Genomic DNA, 6,039 nt, shown 5'->3' on the forward strand with positions numbered 1-6,039 from the left:
TCTCTCTTCACACTACCAAAAAATGGAGAAGAAGGAAAACCATCTCTTCTTTACCATCACTTTCACTTTCCACCCAGCTATTCCACCTCCGCCTTAACCAAGATGCCCTCCACTTCGAAACCCGATCCTTCCTAGCCGCCGCCGTAACTGTCTCCAACAACTTGAGAAATTGAAAATATATATATATATATAGGGGCGTTCCACTATGAGATTCATTTTTTGGTCTTTTCTAGGGGTAGGGCCCTTTTCGATCACATTTCGGCATCTCAACCGTGCAGTTTTTAGGTCAAAATCTGTAGATCATTTCTGCAAATTTTCAGTAAAATTGGTGATCATTAAGGTATCAAACTAGATTAAATTAATGAACGAACCAAATCTGTCAAACCTAAACCGTTCACACTTACAATTTTAAATCTCCATTTTGAATGCATTAACGATAATCAATTTGGTTGAAAATTTTCAGAAGTTATCCACACATTAGGACCTAAAAACTGAACGGTTGAAATGCAAAAATATGATCGAAAAGTTAGTCTAATGACCTATCCCTTGAAAAGACTAAAAAAAGGGATCCCTTGCTAGAAGGTGTGTGTAGGGCCCTTCCACTAAGGGAGTTTTTTTTTCTTTTATAGGAATAGAGGCATTAGACAAACTTTTCGATTACATTTTGCAATCTCAACCGTTCAGTTTTTAGGTCCTAATGTGTAAATTACCTCTGCAAATTTTCAGTCAAATCGGTGATCGTTAAGGTATCAAGCTAGATTAAATCAATGGACGAACCAAATCTATTCAACCTGAACCGTTCATACATATAATTGTAAATTGCAGTTTTGAATACCTTAACGATAATCAATTTGGCTGAAAATTTGCAGAGATGATCTACACATTAGGACCTAAAAACTGGACGGTTGAGATGCCAAAATATGATTGAAAATTTGGTCTAATGCCCTATCCCTAAAAAAGACCAAAAAAAGGGATCCCTCAATAAAAGGGCCCTATATATATATATATATATATATATATATATATATATATCCTTCAAGATTTTACACACACACACACACGCACACACTATATTATTATATTCATCTTGATTTGGTTATTTGTTTTGAATAACCATTATATCTTCTGTTCCACAGAACAATCTGGGGATTTGGTTATCTCCAGGGTAATTCATCTCATCTTGTTATAAGATAATAATATTAGCTGTTTTAGTTTATTCTTGTATCTGTTCTTTAGTTTATGTTTTGAGATCTATGTCTACAATTTGAGCCTAAGATTGAATTTTTTGTTCAATCTTGCTTGTTATAGGACTAAGATTAGAAAGTTGTTGTTCAACATTTTCATTATGTGTTTTTTAATTTTTTAATAGCATACATAACATATTACAGATAAAATTCACAGTACTACTAAGAACAGAAATAGCTTTATTATAATTTTTAGGAATATGTAAAGTATGATCATAATTTTGTTCATCATATAAACATTCTAAAGGTTATGTTACAAAAAGTTTTTCCATTAATATTTTATAGATGGTACCTAAATCCGGTTCTCTCTGATACTTAAAACCAATTCCCAAAAGCCTAACAACTTGATTTAAATGGCTATGTAAAGATATGAGCTTCGAGAGAGTATGGGTTTTACTATGAAATATGTATGTCAAATCTTCTTATAACAAAATTTAAGCTCTCATAGATGAACAAAGATATATGATAATAAGATAACAATTGAGATGTAATTTACATCGTAAGAACACTTACTAGATGGATATGTACAAGGATGAAACCTTGTTGATTGAGCTTCCTCAAGCTTGAGTCTTGAAGGCTATATACAAACTAGATTTTGTTTAGGTCTAGCTCTAATATCAGTAACACAAATAGGAAAATTCAAGGGAAATTTTATTGATATAGCGGAAACTTTTACAAGAGTTTGGACAAAGAAAGAAAAAGAGCAACTAGCTACAAAGAAAAGTATGGACGTGAAGGGACCGCGTCCCTCAACTTAAAACATTACTCCTATATATACAATTGAGAAGTAACTATGGTTAACAAAAAGTAACTTGAGTTAACTAAATATGGTTACAAAAATAACCTAACTAGGATTACAAATTATCAAGTCACTAACTTTGGTTATGTTAAGGTGGCACCGTATATAGCCTTCAAGGCTAAAGCTTGAGGAAACTCTGTTTGGCTCCAGTTTTGTTGCAGCTGGTCAACAGTCTCTTTTCTGCGCGGGCGTGCCAGCACCGTTCGGGTGCGGTCGTCGGGGGTGTCCCTTGACCTGACTTCTTTCAAGCAATTGTGGACGAGGAGAGCACCAACCTCGTCGTGGGATTCTTTGTGCCTCGTGGCGAGGACTTTTGCTGAGCTTCTTGAAAATCACAATCGATACTCGATGTTGTAGATCGAGCAGAGCGAGAACCACTAGGAAGTGAGGAGAACTTGCTAAAGCGTGACTTTAGCTTGGCTGGGTTGCTAGGGCGTTACCCTTGCTTGGCTGGTTCTGTAACCGTTGTGGTCGCGGCACAACCGTCGGCTCCCGAGGAGACTAGGACTGAAGTAAGTTGACAGAGGATTTGGTGGCACTGAAAGTCGGCTTCTGGGAAGACTAGGACTAGGAGTGTGATCACCAGTAAGAGAAAGAGAAGGAGAGGAGTTGCTCTTAGAGAGGTTGCTCTAGAGAGAACTTAGATCATCTTAGAGATGTTGTTGTTGTGAATGTGTGTTTTGTGATGAATTTGTAACCTCTATTTATAGGCTACCATGCCAACTACTTTGGCATTAAACAAATGAAAGTGGAGCACTAATTGGAGATAAGGGAGGTGAAGATGGAGCATTAATGGAGATAGAAATGATGAATTTCGGAGATAAGGAGATAAGGAATGTTGAATTTGGGAGATAAGGAAGCACTTTCGGCTCCTTTATTCCATCATGTATATCTCCATTAGGAACTCATATTTTGGCCGTGACGTCTTCATAACAAATGTTCCACTATGAGTGTAGATCATACTGGTAAAATTTCAGAGCTTTTAGTATAGTGCTTGGGCCGGAAATGCTGTTGGACCCCTTACAGGTCCAGTTTTCCAATTTTGCTTCTGCAGAACATTGGACTGATCTTTTGAAGGCCTTCCACTTCTATCTGGATCTTGCACTCTTCATAAGAAATGTTTCTTAGGATGTCTAGAATGGATCTGCAGAGTTTCAGCCCATTTAGAGTTCATTTGGTCAGGCGGCCGCTCCTTCTGTTTAGCTCGGTTTCTCCTAGCCGTAGGAAAATGTGCTAAAGTTGACTTTCCATTTCCATGCTTCCACAGTAGGCTTTATTTAGCCTCTAAATATATATTTCGAACTTGTCAACAATATATAGCTTGAGCCACTGACATTGGCTCAATTTCTCCAAGACGTGCCTTGTCAGGCCAAAATGCTCATTTTGGGTCCAAACATTGCCCCCCAGACCTCGAAGTCAAAGGTCTTCGTCTTGATTGAAGAGGTCTTGAATTAGCACTACTCTTATAATGTTGTTGCTCCAACGCCACTTGTATTGGCTTGACTGTTTTCATGTAGGCCTCTAAATAGGCCATAAAGCTTGAATGCCACTACTGAATTGCCTTTGTCATGAACTGACGCTTCCTTTGCCAACTTTATTGCCCCCACATGGATCTAATGTCTGGTATGCAGTGAATTGATGAAAGTTAGACATCTTGTAGGAGATCAGAACTTTAGCGTGCCCCTCATGCGAAGGAGACTGCTTTTGATCGCGAATGAGGATCCTTCTCTTCCTTGGTGGTTGCTTCGCCATGTGTATAGCAACAAGTATATGCCTTGTTCGCTGGCTCTCTATTGATTTTCTCGAATGTAGGGGTTGGAGCCGCTTTCCTGGCTTGATCAAGGCCTATAGTACTTGGCGACATAAGATGCAAAATAACAAACTGTTTGCTGTCATTTAATCCTTAGCGAGTCTTATGCCGAAGAGGATGATTGGATCATGGCTATCGACATCATGACGTGTGACCAAGTGAAACCACCATACTTGCTGCAACTTTAGCATCTAAAACCGCATCGGTTTTAATCATGTTTTAATTAAAAAAAACATCAGGCCACTATGCTGGCCCTGCGGTGGTAAGAAAAGGTGGAATATCTTCACTGTCGCCTTAGATGCGATCCTTAAGATGGAATAATGATTCATTAATTATCAACCAGGGCCACTCACTGGCCCAACTAATAATTAATCTCCAAAATATCTGAGCTATAAATCGAGGTGTAATGGAGAAGTATTTTCACTGTCGCCTTAGATGCGATTCTCAAGATGGAATAATGGTTCATTAATTATCAACCAGGGCCACTCACTGGCCCAACTAATAAATTAATCTCCAAAATATTTGAGCTATAAATCGAGGTGTAATGGAGAAGTAATCCTTGCGACCTATAAATGGCATCCAAGAAACCATTCGTTATCGATCAGGCAGATGAAATCACTGAGAAAGCCGCATTCAATTGGCGGACTAACATGAGTATTCGATGTAGACGTCAGACCAGAGAGGAGAGAAGCCGACTGATGGGCTTTGGTGGCGGTGATAGTCAAGCGAGTCTGGGTCCCACACCTCGCGATCGTTTTCCAGATGATGCTATGGCCTATTATGGGCTTCCCATCCGCCGTCCCATAGCGGCTCTTCGGCAGGTGCCTGGTGATTTTAGCAGTTGGGGACCAAGAAGGAAAGTGGGCTTCTGGCCTACTGTCACTCCCGAGGAAAAGGTTTGGTATCAGGAGGTCCGAGCGAGAGATTTGGCCTGATGGGACGCGGTGGGTATCACCCAAACCATCGATCTATGCTTCTGTCTTCCCCATAATACTAGCCCTGCACCTCTAGCCGCCGCTCTTTGCTTCTGGAACACCTCCAGCAATACATTCGATTTCCGGTTTGGGCAGATGAGCATAACTCTGCTGGATGTTCTTACCATCACGGGTTGCCCATTGACTTTGACCCCTATGTGCATGGTCAATTTGATGGCATTCAATTTTCTTTGAGAATGGATATGGCTGGTCGAGGGCATTACAGCAAATCCTACCCATTCTGGCGCGACTATTACTGCACCCAGCGAGACCATACAGGAGGTATCGCATTCCTGGAATTCTGGCTTTGCAAATTTATCTTTTGCACTTCTTCCAACAAACCTACTGGGCCTTGGAATTCTCTGGCCACTGCTCTCTACAATGGTATTTGCGTTGGCCTTGGGCAACCTGTATTGGGTGCGTTATATCGCTCCCTTTATAGAGCCGTAATGCGCCCATTTGATATCGACATTAGTGGCCCTTTCTGGATTCTTGCCTTTTGGCTGCAGATTTATTTCCCTCGCTTCCGTCGCGATGATATTCCAAAGGAACCTCCAGTTGATTCCCTTTTGGGGAACTGGCTTTGCCACAATGTAAGGTATCGAGCTCTACCCTACTCCGAGTGTTTTATTTACTTGTACTTGCTGGGAGAGATGCCGGACCCAAAAATAGTCCTTTCTAGGTGATTCCCTCCTCCCCTTGATGATGGATTTCTGCCCAGTGGACGGGATCATAGTGAAAGAGCCCTCCTCGCCTTTCTTCGCGCCATCTCCTGCTTGGATATTTGTCTTGCCACTGATCGCGTAAGTTACGAGCTCTACGCCCCTAACCACTTTGCTCGCCAATTTGGGTTGGCCCAGTTGGTACCCTGGCCTCTGGTTGATTCTGCCAATTACTACACCTCTTGGCGGAGATTAGCCCCACCTGGGTCTGCCCCCTTTCAGAGTCAGTTTACTTTGATAGTGATTCCCCCTTGGGTCAGAGCGCTATACCCCCTCAACGATGTCGATGATGACTATGCTGATTGGTGGAAAGAAGTGTCAGTGAACTGTTGGGACCTACCACATGACGAACTCTTCGTCCTGATCTTTCGTGGCATGAGTAGCCCTGGTCCGAAGGACCGCGAGATTCTTGAGCGCTTCTCCAAACCTACAGAACAACCCCCGTGACCTATTCTACCTTCTCGCTCATTGCGTCCAGGGATACAAATCC

Source organism: Rosa chinensis, chromosome 5, assembly GCF_002994745.2.
Source record: "Rosa chinensis cultivar Old Blush chromosome 5, RchiOBHm-V2, whole genome shotgun sequence".
NCBI classification, from domain to species: Eukaryota; Viridiplantae; Streptophyta; class Magnoliopsida; order Rosales; family Rosaceae; genus Rosa; species Rosa chinensis.